Raw genomic sequence first — 21151 nt, 5'->3', positions numbered from 1 at the left:
CGCTGATTGGCGTATCATCTTGGCAGCAGAACAAGTGCAGAGTCATCTTCATTTGTGTTAGCGCTTGGATTAGTGGCTCGACCACGTGTCTATGTCGATGCGCATTCCACGCGCCAATCAGCATCAATCTAATGGTCGACAATCAACCAATTAGGAGCTCTATTTAAAGCGAGTGGTCATGCTGTCTGGTACCTCCCCTTCGGCTTGATTTTCGGCTGGAGGTACCGACAGACAGGTGGGTGGATTGCTCTGGCTGCTATGGGTATCTCTCCAGGTCCTGCAGGACTTACATTTAACTTGGGTTACATACTCCGTCTTTAGAGAGGCGTTATTTTACATTTTCCTCTAACTTGTGATTGGAACATAGTGAGAGCCCAGCTGGTTCCACATGGGTTGTACATCAGCCCATGCTGACTTTTGAATCAAGGCTCTATTTTCAAATCTATTTGTATTTTATGAATATATCATGCAAATTTCTCTGCTGGTCATGCTTTCTCTAGCCCTCTAATCTATTGTCAAAATGTATCTACAATTATGGTTACTAATTTGCTGCCTCACAAGGGACACATTGGGAGTCCTTTTTCATTTATGTTTCCTTGTTTGCCCACAAATAGAGCAGGCCTTATTCACCGAGCAGTTGCCGGGTGAGGTGAGGTATATTCCCACACAAAGCTGGGCTAGTACAACTTTACTGAATTAATTAGGTCATTCACCATATGGTTTGTCACTTTTTGGGCACTTTTTTCGTTAAAGAAATCTTTACAAACTCAAGATAACAATTAAACTGTGCATTTGCTCAGAAGACTTATATTCACCTATTAGCAACACAAAACTAATTAATTGTATCATTACAGTAAAGAAGATTATTTACAAACCAACCTCGAACTTCGGTATACCCCAGGTTCTGGTAGGGTGGTACACAACCACTGTTGCATTTAATTTTCTTAGTAATGTTTTTTTGAATTTTTTATACATATATTGTGTAAACACTTGCAGTAGCGTATTACTCTTGTAGGTCCTGACGAAAGCTGGTCATTGCTACTTCTATGGCTGAAACATGTTGACCTTTCATCTATTGCTATAAGTTAGTCATATTTTCACACTATCGGGCTGTTTTTAATCTTGACCGTAGGACAATTGCAATTAAACATACTTTTTGTCCTTCTAGTCAATTTCAATTGTCACTTTTACCTTTGCACTGCACATCAACAGCACCACTTCTTTGAGATCACTTTTGGCTGGGTCAACTATTGGTTTGAAATCTAGTGCTACATAGTTATCCAACCTTGGTTTGGCTGCACAGATTTTCTACCACCATCTCCCAGATGTTCCGCCAGGGTGGTGGGCTGATGGGATTTGTTTCTGAGCCAGGAGCCACTCAAATTGTGATTGTGTGATTTGCGGTCTTCTTGGGCATTTCTACAGTTTATATTGATTTGAGCATTAGTCTCCTGGTGCGTTTTTCATGTATTTTAGGGGTGTGGAGATTATATGGTCGGTAACAATTGTCCCCTAGACCCTCTTTTGAAAATTTGTATTTTAGCATTTTGGTAAGACCAACAACACAAATAGACAATTTTTTCAACTGGAGATCGGATCTGGGAGCAACAGCTACACATGTGCTTCTCCAGGATTGGTCGGGGGATTCATTATACTTTTCCTCTGTTTGCAATAGCAGCCAGATGTCTAGCTTAAATATGGAGACATCTGCCACGGGTGGCAGTGATCAAACAAGTATGGCAATCCAAACCACGGTATCCAGTTTTACTAAAGCTATCAAGGATTGCCCAATTTGACTCAGTTTTTCCACAAAACTTAAAGAACCAGTATAGGAAGAATCACAGTCTAAAAGAAGCTACCCCGAATGAATAATTGATTTCAGTAAACGGACAAGCACTAGACAATAAATTCCGGGGTGCTTGGCATCTCAGAAAATGTGAAGGACTGTCCTCACACACCACTAGATGTCAGGCTTCATCATTGGCAGTCCTCGCTCTCTGGAAACTGCATTTGGTAGAGAGTTGGCCTACACCTGGAGACAGGGTAGTATTTCTAAAATCTAATTGAGCTGTACATCTATAGGGACCTCCAATTGAGGATTCCAATAACCCTCTTTAACGGTCTCAAGAAAGAGACTGTCCTTTCACCCTGTAGCAAACCTGAAGGTAAATAATGAACTTGCATTTGATGAAGCCACAATAGCCGAAATTTTGAAAGCACCATCTTTATTAGCAGATACAGAGGTCACACAGACACTTAAAAATTCTGAAGAGTGGGAGGCGCTTTCAGCAAATAAAAAGGAAGGAGTACGCACTGCACTTCATGGTGCTTTTATGACAGAATATTTACGGAAAAATACAGCACCAAGAGGACTAATAGTCACAAACGAACCATGCATCTTTTTACTTAACAGAGTTTAGAAAGAACTTGGCACATGTTGCGTGGAAATGCACGAATAACTGGCTGCTACTGATCAATACCACAAGGAAAATGGCAGATCTAATACTGATAGAGATACAATTATGTGAGAGTAAACTAAAAACTATAGTATACATCTCCCTATACAAGAAGAAATTGGAAGAGATCAACAATGACCACACCCAGTACAAGGAGTACCTCACACAGTCTAAACTGACTAAACTCAAGAAGGATGTACAGAAATCCAGCCATGAAAAAACCTACCCATATGTAACAGATGAAAAGTATGTGAAACCTCAAACTCAGACAACTGGAAAAAGACAACAGAGGTTTAGAATCACTCCAATGGACTGGACCTTCAGCTCAGGAGATGACCGGAGCAGAAGTGGCAGCATTGATGAGGAGGTAACGAGGTGACCTCAAAAACCATTATCAGAAGCAACACCTACCACTTCTAATGCCACCGTTTGGTTATTGGAAGCAACCCTTTTACCCACAGGGCTTTCCCTTCCAACAAGGTCCACCTCCTTTTTTTATTCAGAGGCCAGGGAAGAGGAAAACAAAAATATCCCAGACAACTGGCCAGAGTCCATTGGGGGGACCTAGCACCGAACCAAGTAGTGACAAGGAGCCAAGGGAAGGACCAGCAATGAGCATGGACCCACCAACATAGTGAACCTGATCAGCTATACATTGTTGCTGGATGAAAATGCTATCCTCTCAAAAGGACTGGGATTCGTACCAACACCAAGAAGTGACCTCTTTTCACTATGTATAGAATTGGCACAATTCTTCCAGAGGATTAAACTGAAGAGCTTTTTTGAAAACCAGGAAACCGGATGTGATCAGGAACCCACCAATAAAGGTCTAGGGAAACAAACCACCTTTATACCTCCAACACAATCTCTCTCGTGCCATGTTATGGATTTTGAACAAGCAATCAGAAAGAAGGGGATGCTGATTCAGTGATTACAACTCCTCTGAGGCGGAAGCCGGAGGACGAGACAGCCACTATTTTAAAATTGTATTTCTTGTTTGTTGCAATTTTAACTTGTGAAATTGTGCTATTTCTTAACTAGCTCTTCACTCACCCTCACCGCCGCACTCTCCGCCCGCTCCTCGCGCAGACGACTAGGATCTGACGCGTTGGAGGCAGGGCTTGCCGCCATTGGGGGTTGAGTCATTCAGCGCACCTGTGCTGGAATGAGTCCCGCCGACCCGCCTACTTAATCCCTCGCCTCCCTGCTCGCTCAGATTCAGTGATTACAACTCCTCTGAGGTGGAACCCGGAGGACGAGACAGCCACTATTTTAAAATTGTATTTCTTGTTTGTTGCACTTTTAACTTGTGAAATTGTGCTATTTCTTAACTAGCTCTTCACTCACCCTCACCGCCGCACTCTCCGCCCGCTCCTCGTGCAGACGACTAGGATCTGACGCGTTGGAGGCAGGGCTTGCCGCCATTGGGGGTTGAGTCATTCAGCGCACCTGTGCTGGAATGAACCCCGCCCTCTCCCAACCCTTTATATTCCACACCACTTCCCGGCCGCGCAGCGGACGGGCGCAGCGGGCGCGCCGATGGCGCGCCAAAGGCATGCCCGTCTGCGCCCATCCACGCCAGGACCGGGCCCAGGGCCTCCCCCCTGGCCAAACCCCCCCTCAGACTCCTAATGCCCCTGCATTGATCAAATATACCTCCTCTCAACTTTTAGACCTTAAACCATCCTCTAAACTACCGCATTCTATCCCTTCATTTTTATACAATGACCCTTCGGTAGGTCCTCTCAAATGCCCTACGTGCATTGACCATATTTCCTCAGCTACTACCCATAAACAAGTTCTGGCAGCTCTCAATAATGTACGCTCCCTTCCAAAACACAAACTCGATATCTTAGAGTTCATTGTGTCACACAATCTCGATCTATTGTTTGTCACCGAGACTTGGGGTGACAACTCCTCTGGCCCTGACTTCAAAGCAGCCCTCCCGGAGGACTACTGCGTCCACAGATTAGACATAACAAAAAAAAAGGGTGGGGGTATAGCCATCATATACAGAAACCGCTATAAACTCAAACCCACAGCCCTTAATTACGGAGACTGCAAAGCCTTTTCCTTTTCTATCAGCCTGGCCATGAACCAGTCATTCACAGGTACCTTGCTCTACCGCCCACCAGGCCCTAGAGCTAATTTCCTTGTTAGTCTTAGCAACTTAGTAGAAATTACAGCCGGAACCCCTCACTACACCATATTAGGAGACTTCAATTTCCACTTGGAATCTCTCACTAATAATGATACCATCTCTCTTATCAGTGATCTTTCAGCCGTAGGACTTCAGCAACTTGTTACCCTGCCTACTCACAAGGCAGGACATACCCTTGATGGGATATTCACCAACAACCCTGATATTCTGATCTCCCCTCCCATTCCCCTAACGTGGACAGATCACTCAGCAGTCTGTTTTTCCATTAAAGCCAAGTCCCCTCCATCTAAAGACAGATCGTCACTCCCCACCTCAACACGAGACTGGAAATACATTGATATTTCTCGTCTTGCATCTATCCTAACCACTGGCATCAATGTGACGGAACCAGATCCGTCACTAGCATCTAATAACTATCTCAATATCCTGGACACAGCATGTTCCACATTGGCACCTTCCAAAATTACTCACCGTAATAGAAAATCGCCTTCCGCTCCATGGTTTTCCGAATCCCTCCGTCGACAAAGACAACACTGCAGAAATTTGGAAAGACGCTTGCGCAGGCACTACAACCCTCTTGACAAACTTTCGTATAAATACGCCCTGTCCAAGTACAAAGACCTCATTGTCCTGGAAAAGACGACTTACTACACTTCCCAAATCAATCAGGCACATAACTCCGCTAGGAAATTGTTTCAGGTGGTTAACCACCTTTCGAATCCCCCCATTACCCCTCCAGACACCTCTCAATCCCTCTGTAACTCCCTTGCAGATTTCTTTCTGGACAAAGTCACTTCTATTTTTTCTGCCTTCCTGCACATACCTTCTTCAATTCACAATACAGCTAACCAACCTTCAATCATCAGTTCGCCCTCCTTTTTGAAGTTCAATTGTGTTTCAGAGGAAGAAATCTCTCGTCTAATTTCTAGCACCAAGTCAGGATCACCCCAGGACCCATGTCCTCCGTCCATACTCAATCTCATCCCTGATGCCATCTCTCCTGCTCTGACCAATATTTGCAATACCATGTTCACTACGGGTTCATATCCTGCTGTTTGGAAAAAGGCCATCAAGCCACTCTTAAAAAAAGCCACCCTCGACTCTCCTTCTCCTTCCAGCTACAAACCCATTGCCTGTCTCCCTTTTCCTGCAAAAATATTCAAAAAACTAATGAACATACAGCTTTCCAAATTCATTGATACAAACAACCTGCTAGACGACACTCAGTTTGGGTTTAGACAAGCGCATGGAACCGAGACAGCCCTAATAAAAGCGGCTGACTAAATTAGAATGACGCTAGATAAAGGCGGTGCGGCAGTTCTAATACTGCTCGACCTATCCGCGGCCTTTGACACAGTCGACCATCCCACTTTGATCGACTGTGTCTCAGCAATCGGTATCCAGCACAAGGCCAAAGACCTTCTTGCCTCTTTTCTGTCCAATCGCTCCAAAGCTGTAAAATTAGGTCCTTTCCTCTCCCACACGTTTTCCCTTCCGTGTGGAGTGCCGCAGGGTTCCTCACTAAGTCCGACCCTGTTTAATATCTACGTTTCGGACTTAGCGAGGGTGATCTAATCGTACGGCATTAGTCTCACTACTTACGCCGACGACACCCAGCTGGTTCTTTCCGCACATAATGACGGATTTTCAGTTGCAGCGAACTTTCAAGAGGGAATGCTTGCCATCAGCTCCTGGATGTCTTCCAACTGTCTAAAATTAAACTCTGAAAAGACAGAGGTTATGACATTTGGGAAGCTCGAACCTGCCTGGTCCCCCTATTGGTGGCCCACTGAGATGGGACCTCCACCCGAACCTGCCACTAAGGTTCGTAACCTTGGAGTCGTGTTTGACGATAGACTGCTCTTCCACCATCACGTCAACTCGGTAGTCTCCACCTCCTTCTTCACTTTAAAAAAGGTCAAAAAGCTTCTCCCTTACCTTCCCATCTCAGCTGGCAAAACCTTGATCAGTACCCTCATTTTCTCAAGAACGGACTGCTGTAACACCCTCCTGCTTAATGCGCAGGAAAAAGTTCTCAATAGGCTTCAACTGGTGCAGAACGCCTCCGCCAGAATCTTATTGGGCATACCCAAGTTCACCTCCATCACTCCGTTCATTCAACAGCTTCACTGGCTTCCTGTCAAAAGCCTCACAAAATTTAAGGCACTTTGTATTGCTTACAAAGCCATCAACAACTCTGGCCCTCAGTTCCTCAAACAAGCTTTCCGTCCCTTGTAACTCCTAGGACCCTTCGCTCATCTTCAGCTCACCTGCTCAATGTCCAACGTACAAATAAAGCCAACTGGGGTGACAGATGCTTCGTGATTTCCACGGCCAGATTGTGGAACTCACTTCCACTTAATATTAAAAATGCCCCTACCCTCCTTAGCTTCAGGAAGCAATTAAAAACCTGGCTGTTTCACATTAAGATCTGTTTATTTGTCATCATCTGATCAGTTAAGCGCCGAGACACCCCTGGGTATTTGCGCGCTATAAAAATTGCCAAAACATAAACATAAACATGCTATTGATTGCCAAAATAAAGTCTTTCAGAACTTAAAAAGAAGAGAGATAAGGCTGTTTTTGAGAATCTGAATAAGAACATGCAGTTTATCAAAGCCAGACGATGAGAGCAATAGTAGTTCTGGATAAACATATGTACCACACCAAATGCATCTGACTTCTGATCGACAGCGACAAAATCACCCAGATTGATCCGACACCAAGACTTGCCAACAAGATAAAAACCTTAGTGGAGGAGGGCCTGCTGAATGACTGGATCACAAGAAACAATGCTGAGTTTCTCATGGGCGATACCATGCACACCAAGATTTTATACCCTACCCAATATCCACAAGAACTAGGATCTGCCACCAGGTACACCAATAGTATCAGGGATTGGCTCAGTGCTAGAGCCACTTTCACTGTTCTGTGACTGGTTCCTCAGAACCATCGTGAAGACATCATCCTCATAATTGAAATATACAAAAGATGTCCTATGCTTACTTAGAGACATGGAAATCAATCCCAAATTCAATAGGATCATTATGATGGACATTGAGGCTCTCTACCAAGCATTCCACAAATATGCATCTTGACAGTGGTTGAGCACATCCTCCAGGAGAGGAATTGGCAATTTATGACCTCAAGATACTTCATTCTAGAATGTGCAGAACTGGTGCTGACTGACTTTTTTTTTATATGAGGGCACGATATACTATCAGATAATGGGCACGTCTATGGGGAGCACCTTTGCCCCCAGTATGGCCTGCCTCTATGTACATGAATTCAAGGTTGACCACATTTACAACCCAGAATACCCCTACAGGGAACAGATAAGACTATGGCGCAGATACATTGATGACGTGTTGATAGTGTGGCACTGCAACAAATAAGCAATAGAATTTGCAGAGTGGGTGAATTCAAAAGATGAACATTTGATGTTCACATATAGTATCAACAAGTACGAAGCAGTCTTTTTAGACCTAGTCATAACATTGGACCACGATGGATTAAAAACAAAGTCCTCAACAAGACAATGGACAAGAACAGTCGCCTCATGTAAAAAAAAAAGAATCACCCTAATGCACTTCGACAGAACCTCCCTGTAGAACAGTTCCTAAGCATCAGGAGATACTGCTCTTCCTTGGAATTTTTTGACAGACACAGACGTGTGGGGACAAATAAGTTCCACTCCACTATCCAAAGAAACTAGTGACAAGAGCGAGAAAGAGAGCTAGGAACAATAATCGAGATGCTCTACTTGAAAACCAGGAGAAATCAGATATCAGAATGGTGTGTGTCCCGAAATATACCCCCATATCCAACAGAGTCCAAAATATAGTTCGCACATTTTGAATGGGGCAGAGAAACAATGGCCTGAACCCCTTTTCGCTTTCAAGAGTAACAGAAGTATCCATGATGAACTGGTTCACATAACACCACCAACCCCACTAGTCCAAACACAAACACTACTTTGGGAACACCAGCGGCCAGTTAGCCACCATCCCAGTGCGAACTGCATAGCTTGCCAATACACACGATCAATAAAAGAGGTGGACATAAAAACGGTGAACCCATGGATCTTCAAGGAATTCACTAACTGCAACAGCGAAAATGTTGTATATCTCATTTCCTGTCCCTGTGACCTCTTCTACATAGGAATGACCACCAGGAAAAAAAATGAGAATAAACGAACATAGAAGTACAATCATGTGCAAAAGAAACCACCAAAATGACACGCCACTACCTGGAGAAAGCTCATCGGGATGTGGATTTGAAATGGGTGGTACTCGAAAAGATCAACACAAATCGTCCAAACATACAAAAAAGGCTCCCCACAACACTGGGTGTACTGCCTCAGAACATGGGACTCTCGACTAAACGACAACATCCTATGGTTACAGATCGGGCAATCAAGTCACCATGACGTATAATGTTGTTGACTAATTCCCATGGAGTACAGTGCCAAAAACATGTTTTGGAAAAATAGGTCCCCACCTTAATTACAGCTGCGCTAATTGATATAAAATATATGGGACTTTAATCACACATTTTTGTTTCTTTCATAACAGTTTTTAATACCCACCAAAAGGTAGTCATCTCTTTTGATCATTCCTAGCAAACCCAATAACTTTTAAGATCATGTTTTTCAGGCTCTCATTTCCTACGTTTACATCATACATACAACCCCGTTCAAAATTTGGCATGATGATTTTATTGTGCATTCTTTCACTCTTCCAGTATTCCCATTTTGTGCAGTGTAAATTTATCTTAAATCTCCAGCAGCCTTTGGATTAAAGTATACTTGAGCTACGGCCGTTGTTATTACACTCTGTCATTAGCACACACAGCCACCTTTACCCGCACCAGCTGCCAAAACAGATGTGAGTCTGTAACCACCCCCCTCTGTCTGGTCTCATAACTCGGGTAGGCTGGGGACACACCAGCCGGATCTACAGCCGCCCGGCATCGCACCGCAATGAAGCGACCCCCAGGCAATCCCTATCGAGACGCCAGATACACCTGTAGGCTCTTTTTATGTTTTCTTTCATTTCTTCAAACCCTAGAGCCTGCGTCACATACAACTGCCAGGTCCCGGTTACAATTGGTATCCATAACGGTGGCAAAAATACTATGCACCCTCCAGGCAGTGTGCACCGACACTGGATCTTTGGCACCCATTACGGTACTAATTATGTCAGGAGTTGCTAATGAGCCAATTAAGGAATTGCCGAACGGCCTATAAAACGAGTAGTTTTTCCCCACTCCACAATCTTCTAGGGAGAGGAGTGGACTTATCTAGGAGAAGGGCGAGGAACGCACCTTGAGGCAGTAAGTGTGTGGCTGGATGTATGAAGGAGTACTCAGGAGAATCTTATTCTGGAGCTCCTTGCCCGGGACACTGTTTAGCCTCTTCCATGCGTCTGACGGCCCCGGCCGCCTGGCATCACGGTGGGCATGTTCAGACGGCTGGGGGCCATCCGATTTGCACACGCGTGGAAATGGCCCGCACAGCGGGGAAATGTGCACCGCATCGAAGCGGATATACTGCATATATGATTATTTACCTCCCATTATTATATCTTATCTTTAGAGTGTGACAACAAGGATCCCACTGACCCTCTTCCCAGGAGGCAATTAGGACCCTGCCATTGGGTAAGAATGTGAGCTGGTCTCACAAAACTAATGAAATTCATTGAATTATGTGCTCCACGCTTGCAGTGACACGTGTTCCATATCCACATGCGTAATTATGATATATGCTTGTTGTGTTTGTTCTTTATTGTGCCTAGGCATCCCCTTTTTGATACAATCTTACATTTGTTTTACAGGTTTAAAGAAAAAGCCAAATTTAGGTAGAGTATGACACAGGTCACCCTACATAGTGGTAATATCCAACCAGAAGCGATAAGATAGGAGGCCTAGTTCCTTCGGCCTTATGAATGCCATGGACCCTGTGGGCCACAGTGGCAGAAACATGTGGTCAACACTGGTGCTGATGGGGTACTAGTACCCCAAATCCCAACACTTTTTTTTTTATTTCAGGTGAATGCCTAGCAAAGAAATGTATTTTGGTGTTGACATTGGTTTTTAAGCAATCACTTTCTTACGGGCCCCCACTTAGATTTCAGAAGTGCCTCCTTGTCTCCAGGTGTAGGCCCGCTCTCTACCAAATGCAGTTTCTTGAGAGTGAGGACTGCCAATGATGAGGCTTGGCACCTCGTAGTGAGTACACTCACTCACATTTTTTGAGATGCCCAGCACCTCACTAATTAGTGTATAGTGCCCGTCAGGTTTCTGAAATCAATTATTCATTCAGGGTAGTGTCTTTTTGTGTGTGCATAATAGGTTTGGAGACCAGCTCATCCTAAATACCCTGTAGCCTCTAGTTACCTTCCCTAGAAAGCTATAGGGTATTGTGTGGAGATGGAACCACAGTCTAATCATACCAGGCAAACTACAACTAGTGGCATGGAGCCTTTAAGGACACTCAGACATCCTGGGACTTTCAGAGGCTGCTACAGGGTACTTCATGCATCATGGTCCACTCACAGCATATAAGTCGGCATGGAAAACCTGGTGTGGCTGGTGTGTGGGAAAGGGGTTAGGGTCCTGTTTCAGTGGATGTGATTGACATTCTAAATGTTGTAGCTTCATTGGAAGATAACCATAAGTCCCACAGGAACATTCATTAGTACAGTTGAGCTATTTCAGTGGGACATAGAAAAGTAGAGGGCAAGCCAGAAGGGAAATGTAAAAAAAGAAGAAAAAAAAGGCCTATTTTTGCATTATCATCCCCAAGTCTTTGGACCGATGCTGGTTTTTCTACTGGCACTGAGGCCCGTTTGGCCGTAGTAAGTCCCCCTTATATCTTTCAAAGGTACATGTCTGGTGTTTACCCACTATTGGCATTAATAAACTTACTTGTAAGTCCCTGGCATAAGGTGCTACTTGTAACTTTGTGGACTCCAGAACATTTTGTGCCACCTCAAGTATATCAAAGCAAAGCATGATTCTCAGCCGCAATTGCAGACTGGCAGAGCAGTTTTAATCTGCTAACTATGTTTCTGTTTAAACAAATGGTAAAGTCCAAACCTTCATTTTTAATATTTGTTTGACATGCCCAAGGCAGGCCTACTGAGCACATGGACAAACCCTTTGGTTTGTGACAAACTTATAGCACCTGATGAAGCTTATGGGGTTTTGGTTGACCTTGATCCATCATATGGTGTAAAGTTGTATTGATGAGTGACTTTATTTAATGTTTACATATCTGGACTAAGTTTGCCTGAGCCACCTACGGTGAGGTACACAAAAGAATAGATAAGTAATCTCCTTGAGAGTCCTTTCCAATTTAGCAGTGATAAGGAGATATCCTGAAATACAAATATTGATAAAGTTGTAAAGCTTAAACAATGAAAAAAAGCTTTTTAAGACAACTCACTGTCCAAGTACTGCTGGAGCATTTGAAAAATACCAAAATTCTCTTAGGGTTGCAAGTTAATAATGTTCCATTGTCATTACTGACAAGAACAAGAACTATTTAATAAAATTTAGTATGCTTGGAATTAAATGCTCTAGAGATTGTTTGACACTTTCAATGGAGACAGTGCTAAGAATTAGTTGACAGGGATTGAAGGTGATGAAGCCCTTAAAGATTTCTGAAGACAAATTCATAATTCATAAAACCTTTATACTTAACCACAAATCAACAAAGGTAGCCAGGAACACAGCTTTACATGGATTATAAATACCCAAATCTTAGACAAGACTTTATCAAAAATAACATACCTAGTATTCAGAATTTCCAGTATTCAGATCAATCTAGAAGTAAGTATACAACCTTACCTCCTCGTCCTGTCTCCCCATCCCATTCCTTACAAGTGAGCAGCTAGTCTGCTCCACAGAAACCCCTAGCCTAGCTGAGCTGTTTGCACTTTCCCCAGGATGACATCACCCTCACGGGACTATAAAGGGGAAGTGCATAAACCAAACATCTTGTTCTTTTTTTCTGCACCGAGTGCCTGATGCCTGGCTGTGCTGGTCGGAGTTTGCCTCGTGATGGGGTAAGTTCCTTGTTGTTTGTTTTATGCTATCGCGGCCTGCTTTAGCGGCCGCCCTTTGATTCTCACTGTATGCTTCCCCCCCCCCCCCCCCGCGCTGCCTGGATTATTGTGCCTGCAGTCTGCTTTTGTGTACGCGGTTCGCGTTAGCGGCCGTTTCCAATTGTCCTCATTTACCTTGATGTTGGGCCTGCTTCAGCGGCCATTCCTGGGTGTTTCTCCATTCCCTCGGAGCCCTGCTTTAGCGGGCTGGGTTTTCTGGATGTTGAGGTTGCGGTGCACTTGTTTCACAGTGCATTTGGGGGTGAATTCTGGCGGCTGGCTGGGTTTTTTATGCCGGCCCCCTTTTCCTACTCTTGGCAGTTCGTGTCCTCGGGACTTCGTGTCCTTTATATGGGGTCCTTCCTGGCTGGATTTTTTGTCCTTGCTTCTGCCTGTTTCTTGGTTTGGACTCGGCTGGTTGCTGGCATGGATTCTGAGACTTCTTCCTTTGCTGCCCCTCTTGATGCCCTGCGCCTCATTGTTGATGAGGCTGTGGCTGCTGCTTTCCTGGCTAGGGACGCGGCTGGGCCTCCTCCCAAGGTGCCTCGTGTTTCTTCAGATCCACGCACTGCTCCTGCGGATGACGTTGGTCCTGATGAGGATGAGGGTGTCTGTGGTCGTTTTGTTCAGGGTGCTGAGCTCGCTGAACTGTTCGCCCATGTGCGGTCCAATTTGAGCTTCTCTCCTCCTGCGAATGCGGTTTTGGAGGATGATTTCTTTAGGCAGTATGTCCTGCCTGCTCCTGATTCTTTTTCCTTTGCACAGGGCGGTGCGCAATGTGCTGTCTCACGTATGGAAGGAGGTGGACGAGTCTTCTTTTCCTCGTTTCCTGTCCAGGCGTTACCCTCTTGAGGGTTTTGCTGCTGAGTTCCCTCAGGCAGTGAGAGTTGACGTTTTGATGACTGGCCTTTCCTCTCAGGGTTTGGTCGTTTCTGAGGACGCCCTTCCTGCGGACGCTGTGGACAAGCGTGTTGAGGGGGCGGTGATGCGTTCCTGTGCTACTTCTAATTTTTCTGTCCAGGCGACTGCTTATTCTAACTCTATGGTTCAGTCGCTCCTCAAGGGTTTCCTGTCCCTGTCGGTTCTACTGTACGACGGCGAGGATGCCACTCCTCTTTTGTCTTTGATGGAGTTGCAGGTGCGTTCCCTGTCATTTCTTTCCTTCGTCATTTGGGGGCAGCGGCGGCTGCTTCTGGTGCTTCCATTGCTGCCCGTCGTCATATCTGGATGCGTTCCTGGAGGGTGTACTCTTCGCAGAAGTCAGTCCTCCTTCAGTTGCCCTTTGGAGGTTCCAAGGTGTTCGGTCCTCAGCTGGAGGGTATGGTCAAGCAGTCTGCTGTGGACCGCACTCTGGTGGCCCCGGTCTGCCCTCCTTCTCGGGGTCATGGGTTTGGTTACCGTCACGCTTTTGGGCCTCCTGCTCGTGGCGCTTCTCAGCCCTTTCATGGCAGGGGTCGTGGCCGGGGGGGGCCCCTGGAGGTGCCAGTCCCCGGGCCGATGCCGGTGTTGCCACCCCCGCTTCTTCCTCTTCGCGATGACTGGCTGCCTTTGCCAGTTGGTGGTCGCCTCCGGTCCTTCCGCGCCCAGTGGTTGTCGGTTCCCGATGCCTGGGCGGTTCAGACTGTTGCCGGATCGCGTTTTCCTCTCCTCCTCCTCCTCCTCCTCCTCCTCCGGGTTTTGTTCAGACCCCCCTGCCCCGTCTTCCTATGCGGAGGGATGCTTTGTTGGCAGGTGTGCAGCTCCTGTTGGAGAGGAGGGCTCTTGTGGCGGTTCCTCCGCTGGAGAGGGGCCAGGGTTGCTGTTCTATTCTCTTTCTGGTCTCCAAGTAGGTCACTTCGGATCTTCGTCCTGATTTGGATCTGAAGCAGGTTAATCGCTTCGTCCTCCATCGTCCATTCAGGATGATGACTCTCCAGTCCATCCTGCCTCTGGTCCTTCCGGGTGGCTTCCTGGCTTCCCTGGATCTGATGGATGCGTATCTGCGCGTTCCTGTCCATCCGGAGGACCAGCGGTTTCTCAGTTTTGCTGTGGGCGCCCTTCACTATCCGTTCCGGGTGCTCCCTTTCGGCCTGTCATCGGCGCCCAAGGTGTTCGCCAAGCTCTTGGCCCCTCTGGTGGGTATTCTTCATTCCAGGGGGCTGCTGGTGTTTCCGTATCTGGATGACTGGTTGATTGTCTCTCCTTTTTCGCAGGCTCTGTCAGATGTGGCACAGGTGTGTCTTCTGCTGGGTTCCTTTGGGTTCCTTTGGGTTCCTTTTCGACCACCGGAAGTCCTCCCTGGTGCCCTCCCAGTCCCTGTGATTCCTGGGGGCTCTCTTCCGCATGGCCCTGGGCATGGTGTTCCTCTCCCAGGAGCGCCTGTTGCCTTTGTATCGTCACCTTTCCTGGCTTCTGTCCCGGTCCCGGGTGTCTGCCAGACTCTGGTTGCGGAGTCGGGAGAGATGGCGTCCACTTTGCATCTCCTTCCTTGGGCCAGGCTGCATCTGTACCCCCTGTTGCATCATGTCCTGTCGCACTGGGATCCCGCCTCCTTGGACTACGAGACTCTCATCCCGATCACTCCAGGGATTCGGGCGCATCTCCGGTGGTGGTTGTCCCCTCTGTCTCTGTCCCGGTGGTTCGATCTCCTTCCTCCTCAGTCTGTGGTCGTGTTGTCCATGGATGGCAGTGTTTTGGGGTGGGGTGCCGTTTTGGGTGCCTCCAAGGCTCAAGGTCGGTGGTCCAGTCCTCGATCTGGAAGGAGTTGAGGACGGTTTGGTTGGCTCTTCTTTGGTTCGCTCCTCTACTTCGGGGTCAGGCGGTCTCTGTGCAGACCGACGATCGGGTGGTTCGTTCTTATGTGTATCGCCAGGGGGGCATGTGTCGTGCTCTGTTTCTCCTGTTCCGGAAGATCGGCCTTTGGGCCGAGTCGTCTCTCTTGTCTCTGACGGCGGTCTCTCTTCCAGGGAAGCGGAATAGGCCTGCGAATTCTTTGAGCAGGGTGTTCCCCTCCTCGGTGTCCCTCTGTCTGTCCCCGGATCTGTTTGATCTGATTGTCCTCTGGTTCCGCCTTCCTTGGCTGGATCCTTTAGCCTCGGAGGATTCCGCCCTTCTTCCTCTGTTTTGCAGCATCGTTCCCGCTTAGTTGGCGTGGGTCACCGATGCTTTCTCGATTCCGTGGTCGGTGGGTCTGCTGTTTGCCTTCCCTCCGTTTGCCTTGATTTCGCGGGTCCTCCGGAAGTTTCGGTTGGATCGGGTGGAGGTTCTCCTGGTGGTTCCGGAGTTGTCTCGGCAGTCTTGGTTCCCCCTTCTGCTGACCTTTTCTGTTTGCCCTCATTGGCGGTTTCCCCTGTCTCCCTCCCTGCTGCGGGCTCCTCTTCTCGGGGTTGCCTCCCTGCGTCGCCTCCGGCTGGGGACTTGGCACTTGAGAGGTTGAGTTTGCTGGATCTCGGTTGCTCGGTGGAGGTTGCCCATTGTCTCCGGCTCTCCCGGAGTCCTTCCACCTTGAGGTCATATGCCCGTCACTGGAATGGTTTCTCCGCCTGGTGTCTTGGGAGGGGTCTCTCTTCTGCCTCCTGTGAGGCCGTGAGGGTGTTGGACTTCTTGCGGGATGGTTTCATCTTGGGGCTTGCGGTTTATTCCCTGCGGGCGCGATGGGCTACCATTCTTGCTTTTCGGGGTTCATCTGTTTCCTCTGTCTCCCCGTTGGTGGCTCGCCTTCTGAGGAGTTTCTTGCTTTGACGTCCTGTCTCTCGTTCTCCTGTGCCTCCTTGGGATCTTCCCTTGGTTCTGCGGGCTTTGACGGATCCTCCTTTCGTGCCTTTGGACTCCGTAGCCCTGAAATTCCTTTATGCTGAGGTTATTTTCCCGGTTGCCATTGCTTCTGGGCGGAGGGTTGGTGAGATTGGGGCGCTGATGACTTCTCCCCCCTTCTTGCGTTTTTGCACTGACGGGTTCTTTCTCCGTCCGAGTCAGTTCTTTCTTCCTATGGTGGTGTCTTCTTTTCACTGTCAGGAGGATATTGTCCTCCCGGTGTTTTTTCCGGCTCCCACCTCTCCTGTGGGGGTGCTCCTCCATTCGTTGGATGTGCTGAGGGCTCTCCGCATCTACTTGGAGCGTACGGCTGGTTTCCGTATGGTTGACTCCTTATTTGTCACCTATGGACTCTCGGGGCTGGGTCTTCGGCCTTCTTTGTCCGCCTTGTCTCGTTGGGTCAGGGGCGCTGTGGTTTCTGCTTACGATTCTGCCCACTGTCCTCTGCCTTCTTCTGTTCGGAGCATGTCTTCCTCTTGGGCCATGTTCGAGGGGGCCTCGTTGAGGGACATTTGCATTGCTGTCATGTGGGCTTCTCCCCATACTTTTGTTCTGCGTTATCGTCTCCAATTGGAGATCGCGGCCTCTGCTGCCTTTGGGGCTGGTGTCCTGTCTGCGGTACATGATTTGTGGTATGTACTGTTTTCTGTTGATTAAAATGGACCTGTTTTTTCTCGAACTTTCTGGTCTGTTTTTTTCTTACAATCACCGTGTGCTTGGGTATAGGCTCACTTGTAAGGAATGGGACGGGGAGACAGGACGAGGAGGTAATGCCCGGTTACTCACGGTAATATCCATTACTCCGAGTCCTGGTCTCCCCGTCCCATTCCTGAGCCCTTCCCTCCCTCCCTGGTTTGGGTTTTCTTTGGGTGATTGTATGTTTTTTGTTCTGGTTTCTTTGGTATTCTCAGGATGTTTGGTTTATGCACTTCCCCCTTTATAGTCACGTGAGGGTGACGTCATCCTGGGGGAAGTGCAAACAGCTCAGCTAGGCTAGGAGTTTCTGTGGAGCAGACTAGCTGCTCACTTGTAAGGAATGGGACGGGGAGACCAGGACTCTGAGTAATGGATATTACCGGTGAGTAACCGGGCATTCTCCAAAACCTCATCAGATTCCACTTAGGACCTTCCTGAAACATCAGGTCAAACCTTTCACCATCCAGGTATTTAAACTCTTTTCAACATAGGCAGAAGGAAAGATCAAGGAGGTGGGTGGGGGTGTTTAAAACCAGGAGGTACATCTATAAACACAACACAAATATGAGAAACAAGGACTTGGTGCCAATGTATGACTTCCCTCGATTCCACCTTTGACACAGAGGCATCTGTCCTTAAAGGTACAGAGCTCCATTTCAACTAAAACAGTTTCATACCTTCGCAAAAACAGAAAAAAGGTTTTTTATGACAGTGAACTTCCCCAAGAAGAGAACATCTGTAGGCTTAAGAATAAATTGATTTGTGTCTAGCCATGTCTATAATGCCACACCATCAACTGGTGCTTGAAAACCTCATCCTAAGAGAAAATGAGGACTTTAATACTAAAAAAAGTGTTCAAAGGCAGAGATTGAAGCTCTACGGCACCTGGCAACTACTGACTAGCATAATCAAACCAACTGATAAAGGGGTGGGATAGTATCTTTTGCTGTCAAGAAGCACTATCAAGAGACTGTTAAACCGTTAAACAAGCCAGTACATTACCATCCTATTACCAAAGATCTGGCAACTGAATTATTTGGTATAATCAATGAACTTCTGTAGCATGCCCTTTATGACAAATGGATTTTCTCAAAAGAGTATGAATTTCTAAACAAAGAAGACCCACAGATACCCGTAATTTATGCTCTCCCTAAAGTTCATAAAGATCCTGTTGGAAATGACCTTTCTTGCTGGGTTATCGCACACATTTTTCCTTCCTACTATTTTTTGTTGGATTTAGGACTTTGGATACTTTACCTCTGGTAACCAGTTCTAGAGTGCATTTGCGCTCGCCTCTAAACATGGTATAAGTGCATTAACACCTGTTTTGCATATTTGATTTGATAAATGAAAAGAACCCAATGACGGACCTTCCAATCTGCACCTCACACTACTTTTGTTTGTCCAAGAGTACTGCGCAAAATCACTCCGGCATCCGCGGTTGTGCGGTACCCCTGTGTTCCAGGTCTTTAATCCATAAAGCAAAGGGAGGTGCGCCAGGTGATGAAGTCAAATCAGTCTTAGTTTTTCAATAAACTTTATTCATACTTCTTCCATAGAATACAATTCCTCAAAAACAAACAGCTTAGCCAGCACATTTCGTTCCAAACCATGGGCACTTCGTCAGGGCTGAACTCCAATTAACACAGAAACCAAATCAACAAGCCATTACATAAACAAAAAAGTATAGAAGAAAACAAACAGACCCACAATATAGCAAAGACAGGACATGCACAAAATACTCCATGTAAACAAATCCTAATTAGGAAGTGCGTCCCCACTCTGGACCATCCGGGTCCTCGAGTGGTGCTAATAAGATGGTAAAGATACAAGTGGCTGGTCCACTCTGAATAGTTATAACTGGACCAGAATGTGCAAAATTGCTGATAGTGAGAGAGAAAATACAACATCCACAGAAAATAATAAACAGTAATTTGCTCATGACAATGCAGGCGTGTCACTTTCCCTCTGTAAACATCAACCATCCAAGAGGGAAAGTGACCCACCTGCATTGTCCCAAACAAAAGAAGGTACAGAGTAGTCCAGCCGAGTGACTTGGGTTGCACTGCACGGCAAGGGAAAGGAAAAGACACTTGTCTTTTCTTTATGGACTTCAATGGACACAGGTACTGCGCATTTATCAGGCTGTAGTGACAGCATCAATTTAACGTGAGCAAAATAACACCATGAAGGGCCTCTTTATGATATATTTAACCTACAAAAGCACCCATTGTATCAAAAGGAAATGGAGGGAAAAGGAACTGCGGGAATACATCTAAGAATGAGACTTTTCTTTCATGGTGCATCTTGGGAGTTGTATTATGTCGAGACTACTTGTTAATCCTGTACTTTAACGCAGGCGTATAAAAGTCATGTGATTATGCGGTGAACCAGTCGACGATGGCTCACCTGTGAACAAGGCTACTCAAGTAGCTGAAACGCATTAGGTTTGACAATGGGCTGTTACTTTGCAGATTAAAGTGCCTGAGTTACCTGAAAGTCTGGTGTGCGGCGTACTTCTTTTCTGAGGAATTGAAGATTGTTGTTGGATGTATTTTGGTGGTCCGCACCCAAGCGCTGAGGCCGCCCTGGTCGGGTGCAGGTACCCTGCGGACAACAATTTGGATGGTTGATATATTGATATGGTAGGGAGGACGGTGGCAGTGTCTCTAGCGATCCACTTCACACTACAGACAGATTGTAAGAGCTCTACTCGCTGGTGCGAAATTTTAAACTTTTAAAATCTTAAAGTGAAATTTTTCGTGTGATTACTGATTTGTATTTTAAACATTCATCTGTGCCATATGTTAAAGTTAAGGGGGGGCCTGGCACTTACTTGATAGGGAAGCCTGGGCTCAGTGTCTGCTCCTGCCCGCCCGGTTTGACGCGGTAGCCAGTACCGTTGCGCGGGACAGGGAGAGCCAGGTTCTTCCGCCCTACCACTGGAGCGGTTAGCGCTCTAGTTGCGGGAAGTGAAGGGCTATTTAGCCCTCGTGTATCTACGAGCGCGCAGCGTACGTGCGCAGGGGGAGCGCCGTCTACCCGCCGAAGACGCGCCAAAGAGAGAGAAGCCCGTCTGCGCCCGTCCGCGACCTAAAAGGGGCCAAGGGGCATGAACCCTGTTTATCCTGCTAGGGATAATAACGCAGACAGGCGCGTTAGCTATACCATCCAGAAGCTATTAAGCCTGCAGACAGCCCCCTTGCAAGGCTGTGCCTCTGAAGCTTGGCCATGCCTGGAAGGTCTGATCTCTTGCCGGCATTGTCAGTTCCAGGCCTCCTATGTAAGTCAGCCTTTAGTGCCCCCTCCTCACTGAATGGGTGGAAGAATCTGTTATGCAATATCTGATCTCTGCCTAAACATCACACAGAGGTTTGGGATCTCATCTCCACTGTTCAGCCTGAGTTGTGCTTCCTGACAGAGACTTGACAGAAACCATACTCAGTCCTGTCACTATGGGTATCCCAGAGGGATTTAAAATGGTGAGGCTAGACAGACCTCTTAAAACTGGAGGCGGTATCGCCATTATTTACAAAAGTGGGATCTCTGTTTCCATACTGGATCAAAGGAGCACTGCCAGTATGGAAGTAATTGTCTTTAGGATCAATATTCCCTCAAAGGCCTGCTGGAAAGGGGCACTTGTCTACCGTCCACCGGGCCCAAGTGCTAATTTTGCAATCTCATTAGTCGAAGTATTGGCCCCGCACATTAAATCCGGAAACAATTTTTTATTGTTAGAGGATTTTAATGTGCACAGTGATCTACCGGACAATCCTGAGACTCAGTCCATTTTAGCGGATTTATCCCTATTAGGACTAATACAGAATAACAAGGGCCCTACCCATTCAGCTGGCCATACACTGGATATGATTTTTTCCAACTCCTCCAAGATTGTATGCAGTCCTCCTATGCAGGTGAACTGGTCCGACCATTTTGTT

This window comes from Lissotriton helveticus, chromosome 12 (genome assembly GCF_964261635.1).
Source record: "Lissotriton helveticus chromosome 12, aLisHel1.1, whole genome shotgun sequence".
In the NCBI taxonomy this organism is placed as follows: domain Eukaryota; kingdom Metazoa; phylum Chordata; class Amphibia; order Caudata; family Salamandridae; genus Lissotriton; species Lissotriton helveticus.
Note: the sequence above shows the minus strand (reverse complement) of the source record.